This window comes from Ranitomeya imitator, chromosome 1, assembly GCF_032444005.1.
Source record: "Ranitomeya imitator isolate aRanImi1 chromosome 1, aRanImi1.pri, whole genome shotgun sequence".
Lineage (NCBI taxonomy): Eukaryota > Metazoa > Chordata > Amphibia > Anura > Dendrobatidae > Ranitomeya > Ranitomeya imitator.
Window position 1 is genome coordinate 1,157,280,150 of NC_091282.1, and position 18,223 is coordinate 1,157,298,372.

Below are 18,223 nucleotides of genomic sequence, written 5' to 3' on the forward strand. Positions count from 1 at the left end.
GATACATTCTCATACAGATACCTTCATTTTTTCAAAGTCTTCCAAATTAAATGATGTTAAATGCATACACAAAAGAAGCAACTTTTTATTTATCTACTTGTTCTGACAATGGAATGATCATTGTTGAAAACAATCTGAAAAATTATATTGCTAAATCTGCATAGCCCCAGGGAGAGGAAACTATGTGCTGTAATGAATGATGGCTTACATATTTATCTATTTATGGAGTAATGTGCAATTACCAGTTGTTAGATATTTTATCTATGTTGTAGACATAATTTAAAAGAAATAACCATGTGCTTAAAATATTGAAGCTGCCTTTTCTACATAGAGTAAAGTGCAATGCGAATAACATTACTTTATTGTTTATTCAAAATGCTCATTTTGTTTTATTTTGCTAAATAATAATCTGTTCTCTCTACTATTTATTGTGCCCCCTCTCTCAACTGGTCACGACTACAACATACTTAATGGCTATGATTCATCCTGTACTTGGCTCCCCTACATCGTACTGTACATTGTATGGAGAACAAGTTTGCACAAGGCTGTACTGTATGGAGAATAAGTTTGTACAAGTCTATTTGACCCCACCATGTGCATTAGAGGAATACTAACGTTTTGACTTTGAACCAGCAAGAAAGAGAAAAGACTAAACTAAACTTTTATTATAAGACCTCAAAAAAGACAGACACAGATTAAACCATTTAAAAGGGCCTAAGATATAGGACCGATAAGCGACACCCCTATATATCGCAAATATAGTGTAGTACAACCAAAGAAACGTTATAATTATAAGCAAATATTCATAATATAATAGGCTGTACAAATATAAATAACAAAATGTTTCTTGCTCACAGGTTAAATAAGTCTCCTAACATTGAACCAAAACAAAAAGAATGTCGTGACACACACTGTGCTGCAAACATATACACACATAATTGGAGCCCTATGAAATAGGCATGACTATAATAAACAGTGTTATCTAAGCATGCTCAATGCCTGGAAAGCCCAAATACCAATATTCATATCACAGTGTTAGGCTTGAAAGTAGGCACAGACCCCACAATGATATATACGGCTATACATTAAATAACAGTATTGTCTGAGCATGCTAGGTACCTGGAAAGCCTAAGTCCCAATATGCACATTACAATATTAGGCTGACACATAGGTGTAAACTCCACAAGGATGTGTGTCTAAATACCTATGTGGACCTGGTCCAACAAAAATAGGCAGCAACTGATAACAAATAACGTGCAAATGCGCCTGGAGAAAGCAAGGTGAGGAAAAATAAGCCCACTCTAGGTAGATAAATACCCTCGAGCTGTGGGGGAGTGCAGCGGATTGAGGCGCCCAGGAGAGACAAGAATGAGGGGTGAGGCAAGAGTCCCACGCGTATTGCTGCAACAGCAGCTTCGTCAGGGGACGTGAGGTCATCAGTATTTTCTGAGGTAAATATAGAGGCATCACTGATTAGATAAATACGAACCGGGGTGTGGCAGAGACCGCAGACGCCCATACCAGCCGCCCTGGAAGATGCAACAATGTGGCTATAGCCAGAAGAGTTGCCGTTGTCATGGTGCACATGCACGTGCACAACGGCAACCCTAGGGGGAGCAAACCGCGCACGCGCCAGACAGAAACCTGAGCAGCAGAGCGCCATATAGAAAAAAGTGCAAGAGAGATTATTCATACTACATGAATGCCGATATGCTGCGGGGGGCATATGATGTATAGGTGCCAAAGTAAGTAAACAAAGGACCACAGAAATATTATGTTATTAACAAAATACATCTAACGAAATGCCCCAAGGGGAGGGGGAAGGCCCCCCTGGGTAGAAACATAATAAACTTTTGCAATCAGGCTCATTTTATGAAAGGTATATGTCAAATGAAATCCCAAAGTTCCCAAATGGCAAAGGAGTGGCTGAAATTGTTAGCCTCATATATGAACCCTGCTAAAAAAAAAGGTGAACATCACAGCCCTTTTAGATGGTAAGAGTACATAAAAACCATACAAGGGTATGAACCATGATCTGAAGGATATCAAACCTGCACAAGGCAAGAGAATTATTATAGTACGTCACTGTTGAAATCAACGGTATCCACCTCAAGTCCCTGTCTAAAGGTACCGTCACACTAGACGATATCGCTAGCGATCCGTGACGTTGCAGCGTCCTGGCTAGAGATATCGTCCAGTGTGACAGGCAGCAGCGATCAGGCCCCTGCTGTGACATCGCTGGTCGGGGAAGAAAGTCCAGAACTTTGTTTCGTCGCTGGATCTCCCGCTGACATCGCTGAATCGGCGTGTGTGATAGCGGTAGGTAAGTATGTAGTGGTTGTTTTTTTTTTTACTTTAACGATGGTAACCAGGGTAAACATCGGGTTACTAAGCGCGGCCCTGCGCTTAGTAACCCGAAGTTTACCCTGGTTACCGGCATCGTTGGTCGCTGGAGAGCTGTCTGTGTGACAGCTCTCCAGCGACCAAACAGCGACGCTGCAGCGATCCGGATCGTTGTCGGCATCGCTGCAGCATCGCTAAGTGTGACGGTACCTTAAGGCAACAGGGCCTCAAAACAGCGACACCTGTACATCTGAGTAAACAGGTTTACAAATAAGAGCAAAGAAAGCTCAAAAGGAAGATATTTTATTATCTCAGGTAGATAAAGTATAATACCCTAAGAAGCTCATAATAACCCAGATTAAGTGGAACAGAGAGACAGGTAGAACGCCATATGACCCCTATGATGGAAAACAAGGGGCTGCCCAGGGTGCAAAACAGGGGCAAACAAAAGAAACCTAAAAACATTTGTGGAGTCCAGATCTTGATGTGTGCGCGTTGAGATTCCCAAAATGGCGGCAAGCCCGGACCAATCCATTTGGTTTAATGCAAAATCCAGGAATCAATGCAACATAGTTCATGGTCATCTAGGTAGCCAAATTCCCAGATAATCAATGGCGGAGTCAAAAATCCTTTGAAACCCAAACATTCGCTTGTTAAGTCCAGGGCGATGTCCATGGGAACCGCAAATGCCAATTGGGACATATAAGGTCCTACGGCTCGACGGAAGGCAAATTGCCCCCAGATGTTAGATAGACAAAAGACGGCCCTTGGAAATAAGGATAGAAACAAACATGAAAATAATGATGATAACAATAACCCACAATGAATTAAATATGCAAACAACAATAAGTGGGGAGCACAAAGAGTAGACATGTTCATAAATGAGGGCCCATTATTAACCTAGAAATCCCGTGAATAAATGTTCTTCATTCAAACCCTGTGGTGCTACAGACCGAAGGGTGAAAATCCACCTGGATCCTATCTGAAGCAGTAGCCTGCGTGGATTATCCCCCCTACCACCATAGGGAACCTTTTGCAAACCCACAACCCTAGTGTTAGAGGTAGACCCTCCATGGGCTGCCAAAAAATGTGCAGCTACTGGGGTAAGGGGCTTGCCCTTCCGTTGGTCTGCGTCTGCCAGATGGATGGTAGACATGTGTTTCTGGATTCTGTTTCTCAGTTGCTGAGAAGTTTGTCCAACATACGGCTTGCCACAAGGACATATTATCACATAGATCACGTCCCTCATCTTACAATTGATGTAGTGTTTGAGAGAGTGGCTAGTCGAGTCAACCGGATTGAGAAAGGTGTCCCTTGTAGGTATCATGAATGGATAAAAAAGTAGAAAAAATGCAATAGCACTCACCAATCAGTGGCAATTCAAACGTCCTTTATTGGAACATATAGCAAATCATCTTCGCGGTTCAAGGGAGGGAGTGAGAAAGGGAGTGCGGCAGGCAAGACGATGAAGGCCGTTTCGCGCTAATACCAAGCGCTTCCACGGGTCCACGGTTGACCCGTGGAAGCGCTTGGTATTAGCATGAAACGGCCGTCGTCGTCTTGCCTGCCGCACTCCCTCTCTCACTCCCTCCCTTGAACCGCGAAGATGATTTGCTATATGTTCCAATAAAGGACGTTTGAATTGCCACTGATTGGTGAGTGCTATTGCGTTTTTTCTACTTTTTTATTTATATGGACACTTTGTTTCACGCAAGCACCGCCTTTCATCTGACCGGACTACCTATTGTTGGGAAACTCTCCACATCGAGTTATTTATCTCTGGAAAGTCGAGCTGTGCCGCTTACTTTTTTTCTTTTTTTGGTATCATGAATGGGCATACACTGCAGTCCCCACAAGGAAATGACCATTTGAGGAGAATGCCCCTGTTTAGTCTAACGGTAGGTCTGGAAAAATGGCTACTTGTTAGAAGGTCCCATAGATTTGGGGCCCGTCTTGTCGCAAGGAGTGGCCTGTCACTTGTGACCTCAGCTGTCTGGGCATCGGTCCTAAGAATAGGTCAATGCCGAAAGAGGTTATTCTTTACCTGAGGCCAGCTGGTGTTATAATCTGTGACAAAAACTTTTACAAATTTCGGGTGTGCATACCATCATTAGTCTAGTCTTTTCTCTTTTTTGCTGTATCTAGTTTGCCCTACAGACTAGGTTTTGCACCCTGTATCATCATCATCATCATCAGTATAGGGGTGCACCCCTTTTACATATATTTACAAATTTGACTTTGAAGCAGATCTGATCAAATTGTGACTCCTTTTTTGCCATCTTGCCCCCATATAGAAATGGCTTCTAGTTAATTAATTTTACTCAATGTTTACCTGCATAGAAATATTTCTATAATATCTATGGCCAGAGTTAGATTATGATAGGTCATGTGAGTAACAGAAAATTATAAATGCTTGATTATCAGGATAAGTACAAAAATATGCTCACCAAAAAACTAATATACCGTATATACTCGAGTTTAAACCGAGATTTTCAGCCCATTTTTTGGGGCTGAAAGTCCCCCTCTCGGCTTATACTCGAGTCATACCCGGGGGCCGGCAGGGGAGGGGGAGCGGGGGCTGTCTAGTTATACTTACCTACTCCCAGCGCGGTCCCTGCAGTCCCTGCTTCTCCCGGCGCTGCAGCTTCTTCCTGTACTGAGTGGTCACATGGTACCGCTCATTACAGCAATGAATATGCGGCTCCACCTCTCATAGGGGTGGAGCCACATATTCATTGCTGTAAATGAGTGGTAACTGTGACCGCTCAATACAGGAAGAAGATGCAGCGCCGGGAGAAGCAGGGACCGCGCCGGAAGCAGGTAAGTATACGGGGAGGGGAGGGGGAGCGCTGCGCAATATTTACCTGCTCCTCGCTCTGGTGCGGCTCCATCTGCAGCGTCCTCTGGCTGTGATGCTCAGGTTAGAGGGCGCGGTGAAGTAGTCAGTGCGCGCCCTCTGCTGAGCGTCAGTGCTGGAGACGGAGACGCAAGAGGAACAGGTAAATATTGAAAGCGCCGGTGTCCTGAGCAAGAGAGGTGAGTATGTGATTTTGTTTTTTATTGCAGCAGCAGCATTATATATGGAGCATCTATGGGGCCATAATCAACGGTGCAGAGCAATATATATGGGACACAGCTTTCTGTGGAGCATCTATGGGGCAATAATGAATGCTGCAGAGCATGATATGTGGGGCACAGCTTTATGTGGAGCATCTATGGGGCCATAATGAACGGTGCAGAGCATTGTATATGGCACAGCTTTCTATGGAGCATCTATGGGGCCATAATGAACGGAGCAGAGCATTATATATGGCACAGCTTTATGTGGAGCATCTATGGGGCCATAATGAATGGTGCAGAGCATTATTTATGGCACAGCTTTGAATGGAGCATCTATGGGGCCATAATGAATGGTGCAGAGCATTCTATATGGCACAGCTTTCTATGGAACATCTATGGGGCCATAATGAATGGTGCAGAGTAGAGTTGAGCGACCTTGACCTTTTTAGAGTCGAGTTTCTCCAAACCCGACTATCTCAAAAGTTGGGTCGAGTGAAATCGGCCGATTATGACGTAAAGTCGGGATCGACCGAAACACGAAACCCAATGCAAGTCAATGGGGCAGCATAGTCGGCAGTGAGTGGGGGCCAGGAAAACACCTAGAGTGCCCATTTTAATGCCAAAACCATCCATTCTTCTTAATGAAGCTTGTCAAGCGTAATTTACCTTATAATAATTGGAAGGCATTTGAAATTGGGGGTCATTTTGTTAAAGTTGTGGTGGGTAGGGCTGGTTCAAGTAATTAGTGGGCCCAGGAAATCTGGACCACGTCACGGCAGTGGAGCAGGGAGAGGTAAGTATTTCAACTTTGCAAGTGCTGTGCACCTGAGCAAGCAGGGGGGGGCCCACTCGTTGGCATTAGCACTGGCACAGGGCCCCTCAAAGTACAGCGGTGTGTTTGCACGGCGGGGGCGCCTCCCACCGGCAGCAACACTTTTGCGTACTATGAGAGGCCCTGTGCCAGTGACGTCGCCAACTAGTATTCCTCCCCCTACCTGATGAAGGAACCTGCACTTTCATCTGCACCTTCCTCATTGTTCCCGTGTAAGGTGGTATGGTATGCGGGAAGAGCAACCTGACTTTCAGCAGGGTCACAATGTTGTTGTGTAGCGTGCACGGGGAATGTTGCGTTATGGGTCAATGTACCAGCAGACTCATCTATCACTGGCTGGGCAATGGGCAGGATGAGGAGGAAACACAGATATAGGCCCAAAAAATAAAGTTGGCTAAATGCAGTTCAAAATTGGTAACACAGGAATAACCAGGGGGCATTGAAGTGGAGGACAACTGGAATGAGAGGCTGACACAGAGAGTAGGCCCAAATCAGTAAGTAGTCGAAATGCAGTTCAAAATTGGCAACCGTAGTAAACAGGCGGCACAGCTTTGTTCAGTGGAGGAGAACAGCAAGGAGTGGCAGACACCGATACTAGGCCCCAACCCAACTAGTAGGCCAAATGCAGTCTAACATTAACAACTACTTGACGAGCGCCTGAAAACGGAATTTCAGGACAGGAAACCAGGAGAACAGCAAGGAGCGGCAGACACTGTTAGTAGGCCCCAAACCAACTAGTACGCCAAATGCAGTTGTTCCATTTAACCACAATTTAACGAGAGCCTGAAGATAGAAGCTCAGGAAAGGCAACCTGGAGAACACCTTGGAGTGGAACACACCATCTCTCTCCACCCCATACCCATTTTGTAGGCCTAATGCAGTGTAGTTTTCTACAACTACTAAACGAGAGTCGGAAGACCGAAGCAATGGCAAGGAAACCTGGGGAACACCTTGGAGTGTAACACACCATCTCTCTCCACTCGATACCCATTTTGTAGGCCTAATGCAGTGTAGTTTTCTACAACTACTAAACGAGAGTCGGAAGATCGAAGCAATGGCGAGGAAACCTGGAGAACACCTTGGAGTGTAACACACCATCTCTCTCCACCCCATAGCCAATTTGGAGGCCTAATGCAGTGTAGTTTCCAACAACTACTAAACGAGAGCATTAAGATCGAAGCTCTGGAAAGGCAACCTGGAGAACACCTTGGAGTGGAACACACCATCTCTCTCCACCCGATACCCATTTTGTAGGCCTAATGCAGTGTAGTTTTCTACAACTACTGAACGAGAGTCGGAAGACCGAAGCAATGGCAAGGAAACCTGGGGAACACCTTGGAGTGTAACACACCATCTCTCTCCACCCGATACCCATTTTGTAGGCCTAATGCAGTGTAGTTTTCTACAACTACTAAACGAGAGTCGGAAGACCGAAGCAATGGCAAGGAAACCTGGGGAACACCTTGGAGTGTAACACACCATCTCTCTCCACCCCATACCCAATTTGTAGGCCTAATGCAGCCTACTTTCCGACAACTACTAAACGAGAGCATGAAGATCGAAGCTCAGGAAAGGCAACCTGGGGAACACCTTGGAGTGTAACACACCCTCTCTCTACACCACGGAAGGGCTGATTCTTAGGAAGGAAGGCTGTCGGAAAGAAGCAGGGCGCGTCCGAGGGTGATTATATTCTTATTAGGTATATACTCACCCTCGGACGCGCCCTGCTTCTTTATTTGTAATGAATGTTTATTTGCAATGTGGTTTTGACTTACTCTATTTTTTTGGTAAATAATGATTTTATTATTTTCATTGTTTTGCATCTTCTTGGCAATAATATAAAGAAGACGCGACAGGACAACACTCGGTGGATGCCATATCTGTGTTTTAAATTGAAAAAAACTTTCTGTTAACTACTTGCAGGAGAAAGTTATTGTAGCTGGTGGCCATTTTTAGTACTGTACCAGATTTTTGTTGTATGTGTTTGTTTTTAATGTTAAAATGTCTGCATTTGATATCTCTCCAGTATTTTCTTTTTTATAAGCAAAATACTTATTTTTATATTTTCTGATGTTGGTTCAAGGGGTACACGGGCAGCAGTAGACAGGTCAGTGGAGGCCTAGTGGAAGGAGGGACCGCAGACAGGCTTCGAAGGCCTAACATAATAAATTGGGCTGGCTGTAGGCAATTTAAAATTGGTTCCAGGGGAACACGGGCAGCAGTGGCCTGGTCTGTGTAGTAGTAGTGGAAAGAACGGGCCGCAGACAGGCTTCGAAGGCCTAACATAACAAAAATTGGGATGTAGGCAATTTACAATTGGTTCCAGGGGAACACGGACAGCAGTAGACAGGTCAGTGGAGGCCTAGTGGAAGGAGGGACCGCAGACAGGCTTCGAAGGCCTAACATAATAAATTGGGCTTGCTGTCGACAATTTTAAATTGGTTCCAGGGGAACACGGGCGGCAGTAGCCAGGTCAGTGTAGTAGTAGTGGAAAGAACGGGCCGCAGACAGGCTTCGAAGGCCTAACATAACAAAAATTGGGCTGTAGGCAATTTAAAATTGGTTCCAGGGTAACACGGGCAGCAGTAGACAGGTCAGTGGAGGCCTAGTGGAAGGAGGGACCGCAGACAGGCTTCGAAGCCCTAACATAATAAATTGGGCTTGCTGTCGGCAATTTTAAATTGGTTCCAGGGGAACACGGGCAGCAGTGGCCTGGTCAGTGTAGTAGTAGTGGAAAGAACGGGCCGCAGACAGGCTTCGAAGGCCTAACATAACAAAAATTGGGATGTAGGCAATTTACAATTGGTTCCAGGGGAACACGGACAGCAGTAGACAGGTCAGTGGAGGCCTAGTGGAAGGAGGGACCACAGACAGGCTTCGAAGCCCTAACATAATAAATTGGGCTGGCTGTAGGCAATTTAAAATTGGTTCCAGGGGAACACGGGCAGCAGTGCCCTGGTCAGTGTAGTAGTAGTGGAAAGAACGGGCCGCAGACAGGCTTCGAAGGCCTAACATAACAAAAATTGGGCTGTAGGCAATTTCAAATTGGTTCCAGGGGAACACGGGCAGCAGTAGACAGGTCAGTGGAGGCCTAGTGGAAGGAGTGACCGCAGACAGGCTTTGAAGGCCTAACATAAGAAAAATGTCAATACAATGGTATTGACAGTGCCAGGCATTGAAGGATGTCAGCGCATAGACTAAACATTGGTGGAGCTGTGAGAGAAAATTTTGCAAGTGGTAGAGCACTGTTTGAGCTGGGGGGGGACTGTCTTGTGGCCGGCGGTACAGGCCCAGGGCCCCTCATATTACAACGGTGTGTCTGACGTTGGGTGCGCACCACCACCGCCAGACACTTTATTGTACTATGAGGGACCTAGTGGCAGTGCCGTCGACCAAAAGCGGGCACACCCACCTCCTCAGACAAACAGTACTCTCACGGGTGCTGGCGCCAAGTGGCGATACCACGGCCCCGTGTGGGGACTTTGGCCATTTAGGGAGGTGTTAACATGTCGGATGCTGGACAATCAGGTGCTGCAAATTACGAGATTGGAAAAGTCGTTCAGAATAGTCCACAGGCAAGACCTTTACATAGGAAAGCTAGGTGTCAGCCGGGCAAGGTGGGGCAAAAGATTTCGAAATCCAGTTGTGGTTCATTTTAATGAAGGTTAGATCATCTACATTTTGGGTAGCCAGACGAGTCCTTTTTTCTGTTAGTATTGAACCTGCAGCACTGAATACTCTTTCTGATAGGACACTAGCTGCCGGGCAAGCAAGCTCCTGCAATGCATATTCTGCCAATTCTGGCCAGGTGTCTAATTTTGATGCCCAGTAATCAAATGGGAATGACGGTTGAGGGAGAACGTCGATAAGGGATGAAAAATAGTTAGTAACCATACTGGACAAATGTTGTCTCCTGTCACTTTGAATTGATGCTGCAGTACCTGTCCTGTCTGCGGTCATAGCAAAATCACTCCACAACCTGGTCAGAAAACCCCTCTGGCCAATGCCACTTCTGATTTCTGCCCCTCTAACACCTCTGGTCTGCTGGCCCCTGGAGCTCGTGTTAGAACGATCACGGGCGCTGTGTGCAGGGAATGCCAGAAGCAAACGGTCAACAAGAGTTGATTGTTTGGTTGCTAATATTAGTTCCAAGTTCTCATGTGGCATTATATTTTGCAATTTGCCTTTATAGCGAGGATCAAGGAGGCAGGCCAACCAGTAATCGTCATCGTTTATCATTTTTGTTATGCGTGTGTCCCTTTTGAGGATACGTAAGGCATAATCCGCCATGTGGCCCAAAGTTCCCGTTCTCAAATCTGTGGTTGTGCTTGGTTGAGGGGCAGTTTCAGGCAAATCCACCTCACTTGTGTCCCTCCAAAAACCAGAACCCGGCCTTGCCGCGCCAACAATTTCCACTGGCCCCGGAAAAGCTTCCTCATTAAAAATATAATCATCCCCATCATCCTCCTCATCCTCCTCCTCCTGTTCGCCCGCTACCTCGTCCTGTACACTGCCCTGGCCAGACAATGGCTGACTGTCATCAAGGCTTTCCTCTTCCTCAGCTGCAGACGCCTGATCCTTTATGTGCGTCAAACTTTGCATCAGCAGACGCATTAGGGGGATGCTCATGCTTATTATGGCGTTGTCTGCACTAACCAGCCGTGTGCATTCCTCAAAACACTGAAGGACTTGACACATGTCTTGAATCTTCGACCACTGCACACCTGACAACTCCATGTCTGCCATCCTACTGCCTGCCCGTGTATGTGTATCCTCCCACAAAAACATAACAGCCCGCCTCTGTTCACACAGTCTCTGAAGCATGTGCAGTGTTGAGTTCCACCTTGTTGCAACGTCTATGATTAGGCGATGCTGGGGAAGGTTCAAAGAACGCTGATAGGTCTGCATACGGCTGGAGTGTACGGGCGAACGGCGGATATGTGAGCAAAGTCCACGCACTTTGAGGAGCAGGTCGGATAACCCCGGATAACTTTTCAGGAAGCACTGCACCACCAGGTTTAAGGTGTGAGCCAGGCAAGGAATGTATTTCAGTTGGGAAAGGGAGATGGCAGCCATGAAATTCCTTCCGTTATCACTCACTACCTTGCCTGCCTCAAGATCTACAGTGCCCAGCCACGACTGCGTTTCTTTCTGCAAGAACTCGGACAGAACTTCAGCGGTGTGTCTGTTGTCGCCCAAACACTTCATAGCCAATACAGCCTGCTGACGTTTGCCAGTAGCTGCCCAATAATGGGAGACCTGGTGTGCAACAGTGGCAGCTGCGGATGGAGTGGTTGTGCGACTGCGGTCTGTGGACGAGGTCTCGCTTCTGCAGGAGGACGAGGAGGAGGGGGTGCGAACGGCTACAGCCAACTGTTTCCTAGACCGTGGGCTAGGCAGAACTGTCCCAAACTTGCTGTCCCCTGTGGACCCTGCATCCACCACATTTACCCAGTGTGCCGTGATGGACACGTAACGTCCCTGGCCATGCCTACTGGTCCATGCATCTGTTGTCAGGTGCACCTTTGTGCTCACAGATTGCCTGAGTGCATGGACGATGCGCTCTTTAACATGCTGGTGGAGGGCTGGGATGGCTTTTCTGGAAAAAAAGTGTCGACTGGGTAGCTCGTAGCGTGGTACAGCGTAGTCCATCAGGGCTTTGAAAGCTTCGCTTTCAACTAACCGGTAGGGCATCATCTCTAACGAGATTAGTCTAGCTATGTGGGCGTTCAAACCCTGTGTACGCGGATGCGAGGCTAAGTACTTCCTTTTTCTAACCATAGTCTCATGTAGGGTGAGCTGGACTGGAGAGCTGGAGATCGTGGAACTAGCGGGGGTGCCGGTGGACATGGCAGACTGAGAGACGGTGGGAGATGGTATTGTTGCCGCCGGTGCCCTAGATGCAGTGTTTCCTACTACGAAACTGGTGATTCCCTGACCCTGACTGCTTTGGCCTGGCAAAGAAACCTGCACAGATACTGCAGGTGGTGCAGAAAATGGTGGCCCTACACTGCCGGAAGGGATGTTGCATTGATGACTAGCTTCATTGGCCGAGGGTGCTACAACCTTAAGGGACGTTTGGTAGTTAGTCCAAGCTTGCAAATGCATGGTGGTTAAATGTCTATGCATGCAACTTGTATTGAGACTTTTCAGATTCTGCCCTCTGCTTAAGGTAGTTGAACATTTTTGACAGATGACTTTGCGCTGATCAATTGGATGTTGTTTAAAAAAATGCCAGACTGCACTCTTTCTAGCATCGGATACCTTTTCAGGCATTGCAGACTGAGCTTTAACCGGATGGCCACGCTGTCCTCCAACAGGTTTTGACTTTGCCACGCGTTTTGGGCAAGATACGGGCCCGGGAGATGGAACCTGTTGCGATGTTGATGCCTGCTGCGGCCCCTCCTCCTCCGCTTCAGAACTGCTGCCGCCTGCACCCTGTTCCCCCAATGGCTGCCAATCGGGGTCAAGAACTGGGTCATCTATTACCTCTTCTTGTAGCTCGTGTGCAACTTCGTCTGTGTCACCGTGTCGGTCGGTGGTATAGCGTTCGTGATGGGGCAACATAGTCTCATCAGGGTCTGATTCTTGATCATTACCCTGCGAGGGCAATGTTGTGGTCTGAGTCAAAGGACCAGCATAGTAGTCTGGCTGTGGCTGTGCATCAGTGCACTCCATGTCAGATTCAACTTGTAATGGGCATGGACTGTTAACTGCTTCACTTTCTAAGCCAGGGACGGTATGTGTAAAGAGCTCCATGGAGTAACCCGTTGTGTCGCCTGCTGCATTCTTCTCTGTTGTTGTTTTTGCTGAAGAGGACAAGGAAGCGACTTGTCCCTGACCGTGAACATCCACTAACGATGCGCTGCTTTTACTTTTACCAGTTTCACGAGAGGAGGCAAAAGAGCTAGAGGCTGAGTCAGCAAGATAAGCCAAAACTTGCTCTTGCTGCTCCGGCTTTAAAAGCGGTTTCCTACTCCCAGAAAAGGGGGCGTTCGAGGCCTTGTGTAGCAAAACGACGAACCTGGCTCCACAGCTCCAGACTTAGGTGCAATATTTTTTTTCCCACGACCACCTGATGCTCCACCACTACCACTACCCTCATTACCAGCTGACAATGAACGCCCCCGGCCACGACCTCTTCCACCAGACTTCCTCATTGTTTTAAAAACGTTACCAAACTAATGGTATTTGTTGCTGTCACACAACTTACACGGTGAGCTATAACTTCAGTATGATTTAGCTACCCCTTTACAGGTGGGTGAGACCACAACGAAAATCAGGCACAATGTTACACACTCTGTTGTTGGTGGCAACAAATGAGAGAGATGCCACACACGCAGGACTGTCACTGAAGCGCAAATGTAAATATTAATCTCCCACTGATTTGTTTTTTTTTTTTTTAAAAGGGAGACTTTAGAAAAAAAAAACAATAAAAAAAAATGATTTTTTAAGGAAGAATTTATAAACCAAATAAAATGAAATGATTGTTTCAGGGAGAATTTAGAAAACAAATAAAAAAAAATAGGCTTTCTATGGCCCACTGAGTGAGAGAGGACGCACACAGGAGTCAGGAGTGGCACACAAGCCCAGAGGCCAATATTTATCTCCCACTGATTGATTTAGTGATTTTTTCAGGTAGATTTTGGAACCCAAATCAAGCAAAAAAATTAATAGGCTTTCTATGGCCCACAATTGGAGAGAGAGAGAGAGATGGCACACCCAGGAGTCAAGACTGGCACACAAGCAGAAAGGGCAATATTAATCTCCCACTGATTTGATTTTTTTTTTTTTTTCAGGGAGACTTTAGAAAAAAAAAATACAAAAAAATGAATTTTTCAGGAAGAATTTAGAAACAAAATAAAATGAAATGATTGTTTCAGGGAGAATTTAGAAAACAAATAAAAAAAAAATAGGCTTTGTAGGGCCCACTGAGTGAGAGAGGACGCACACAGGAGTCAGGAGTGGCACACAAGCCCAGAGGCCAATATTTATCTCCCACTGATTGATTTAGTGATTTTTTCAGGTAGATTTTGGAACCCAAATCAAGCAAAAAAATAAATAGGCTTTCTATGGCCCACAATTGGAGAGAGAGAGAGAGATGGCACACCCAGGAGTCAAGACTGGCACACAAGCAGAAAGGGCAACATTAATCTCCCACTGATTTGATTTTTTTTTTTTTTTTTCAGGGAGACTTTAGAAAAAAAAAATACAAAAAAATGAATTTTTCAGGAAGAATTTAGAAACAAAATAAAATGAAATGATTGTTTCAGGGAGAATTTAGAAAACAAATAAAAAAAAAATAGGCTTTGTACGGCCCACTGAGTGAGAGAGGACGCACACAGGAGTCAGGAGTGGCACACAAGCCCAGAGGCCAATATTTATCTCCCACTGATTGATTTAGTGATTTTTTCAGGTAGATTTTGGAACCCAAATCAAGCAAAAAAATAAATAGGCTTTCTATGGCCCACAATTGGAGAGAGAGAGATGGCACACCCAGGAGTCAAGACTGGCACACAAGCAAAAAGGGCAATATTAATCTCCCACTGATTTGATTTTTTTTTTTTTCAGGGAGACTTTAGAAAAAAAAAATACCAAAAAAATGATTTTTTCAGGAATAATTTAGAAAACAAATAAAATAAAATTATTTTTTCAGGGAGAATTTAGAAAACAAATAAAACAAAAAATAGGCTTTCTAGGGCCCACTGAGTGAGAGATGACGCACACAGGAGTCAGGAGTGGCACACAAGACCAGAGGCCAATATTTATCTCCCACTGATTGATTTAGTGATTTTTTCAGGTAGATTTTGGAACCCAAATCAAGCAAAAAAATTAATAGGCTTTCTATGGCCCACAATTGGAGAGAGAGAGAGAGAGAGATGGCACACCCAGGAGTCAAGACTGGCACACAAGCAGAAAGGGCAATATTAATCTCCCACTGATTTGATTTTTTTTTTTTCAGGGAGACTTTAGAAAAAAAAATACAAAAAAATGAATTTTTCAGGAAGAATTTAGAAACAAAATAAAATAAAATGATTTTTTCAGGGAGAATTTAGAAAACAAATAAAACAAAAAATAGGCTTTCTAGGGCCCACTGAGTGAGAGAGGACGCACACAGGAGTCAGGAATGGCACACAAGCCCAGAGGCCAATATTTATCTCCCACTGATTGATTTAGTGATTTTTTCAGGTAGATTTTGGAACCCAAATCAAGCCAAAAAATTAATAGGCTTTCTATGGCCCACAATTGGAGAGAGAGAGAGAGATGGCACACCCAGGAGTCAAGACTGGCACACAAGCAAAAAGGGCAATATTAATCTCCCACTGATTTGATTTTTTTTTTTTTCAGGGAGACTTTAGAAAAAAAAAATACCAAAAAAATGATTTTTTCAGGAATAATTTAGAAAACAAATAAAACAAAAAATAGGCTTTCTAGGGCCCACTGAGTGAGAGATGACGCACACAGGAGTCAGGAGTGGCACACAAGCCCAGAGGCCAATATTTATCTCCCACTGATTGATTTAGTGATTTTTTCAGGTAGATTTTGGAACCCAAATCAAGCAAAAAAATTAATAGGCTTTCTATGGCCCACAATTGGAGAGAGAGAGAGAGAGAGATGGCACACCCAGGAGTCAAGACTGGCACACAAGCAGAAAGGGCAATATTAATCTCCCACTGATTTGATTTTTTTTTTTTTTCAGGGAGACTTTAGAAAAAAAAAATACAAAAAAATGAATTTTTCAGGAAGAATTTAGAAACAAAATAAAATGAAATGATTGTTTCAGGGAGAATTTAGAAAACAAATTAAAAAAAAGGCTTTGTAGGGCCCACTGAGTGAGAGAGGACGCACACAGGAGTCAGGAGTGGCACACAAGCCCAGAGGCCAATATTTATCTCCCACTGATTGATTTAGTGATTTTTTCAGGTAGATTTTGGAACCCAAATCAAGCAAAAAAATTAATAGGCTTTCTATGGCCCACAATTGGAGAGAGAGAGATGGCACACCCAGGAGTCAAGACTGGCACACAAGCAAAAAGGGCAATATTAATCTCCCACTGATTTGATTTTTTTTTTTTTCAGGGAGACTTTAGGAAAAAAAAAAAAATGATTTTTTCAGGAATAATTTAGAAACCAAATAAAATAAAATGATTTTTTCAGGGAGAATTTAGAAAACAAATAAAACAAAAAATAGGCTTTCTAGGGCCCACTAAGTGAGAGATGACGCACACAGGAGTCAGGAGTGGCACACAAGCCCAGAGGCCAATATTTATCTCCCACTGATTGATTTAGTGATTTTTTCAGGTAGATTTTGGAACCCAAATCAAGCAAAAAAATTAATAGGCTTTCTATGGCCCACAATTGGAGAGAGAGAGAGAGAGATGGCACACCCAGGAGTCAAGACTGGCACACAAGCAGAAAGGGCAATATTAACCCCTTTACCCCCAAGGGTGGTTTGCACGTTAATGACCGGGCCAATTTTTACAATTCTGACCACTGTCCCTTTATGAGGTTATAACTCTGGAACGCTTCAATGGATCCTGGTGATTCTGACATTGTTTTCTCATGACATATTTTACTTCATGACAATGGTAAAAATTATTTGATAGTACCTGCGTTTATTTGTGAAAAAAACGGAAATTTGGCGAAAATTATGAAAATTTTGCAATTTTCCAACTTTGAATTTTTATGCAATTAAATCACAGAGATATGTCACACAAAATACTTAATAAGTAACATTTCCCACATGTCTACTTTACATCAGCACAATTTTGGAACCAAAATTTTTTTTTGTTAGGGTGTTATAAGGGTTAAAAGTTGACCAGCAATTTCTCATTTCTACAACACCATTTTATTTTAGGGACCACATCTCATTTGAAGTCATTTTGAGGGGTCTATATGATAGAAAATACCCAAGTGTGACACCATACTAAAAACTACACCCCTCAAGGTGCTCAAAACCATATTCAAGAAGTTTATTAACCCTTCTGGTGCTTCACAGGAATTTTTTGAATGTTTAAATAAAAATGAACATTTAACTTTTTTTCACAAAAAATTTAATTCAGCTCCAATTTGTTTTATTTTACCAAGGGTAACAGGAGAAAATGGACCCCAAACATTGTTGTACAATTTGTCCTGAGTATGTCAATACCCCACATGTGGGGGTAAACCACTGTTTGGGCGCATGGCAGAGCTCGGAAGCGAAGGAGTGCCATTTGACTTTTCAATGCAAAATTGACTGGAATTGAGATGGGACGCCATGTTTCGTTTGGAGAGCCCCTGATGTGGCTAAACATTGAAACCCCCCACAAGTGACACCATTTTGGAAAGTAGACCCCCTAAGGAACTTATCTAGAGGTGTGGTGAGCACTTTGACCCAACAAGTGCTTCACAGAAGTTTATAATGTAGAACCGTAAAAATAAAAAATCATATTTTTTCACAAAAATTATCTTTTCGCCCCCAATTTTTTATTTTCCCAAGGGTAAGAGAAGAAATTGGACCCCAAAAGTTGTTGTACAATTTGTCCTGAGTACGTTGATAGCCCATATGTGGGGGTAAACCACTGTTTGGGCGGATGGGAGAGCTCGGAAGGGTAGGAGCGCCGTTTGACTTTTCAATGCAAAATTGACAGGAATTGAGATGGGACGTCATGTTGCGTTTGAAGAGCCACTGATGTGCCTAAACATTGAAACCCCCCACAAGTGACACCATTTTGGAAAGTAGACCCCCTAAGGAACTTATCTAGAGGTGTGGTGAGCACTTTGACCCACCAAGTGCTTCACAGAAGTTTATAATGTAGAACCGTAAAAATAAAAAATCATATTTTTTCACAAAAATTATCTTTTTGCCCCCAATTTTTTATTTTCCCAAGGGTAACAGGAGAAATTGGACCCCAAAATTTGTTGCCCAATTTGTCCTGAGTGCGATGATACACCATATGTGGGGGGAACCACTGTTTGGGCACATGGGAGGGCTCAGAAGGGAAGGAGT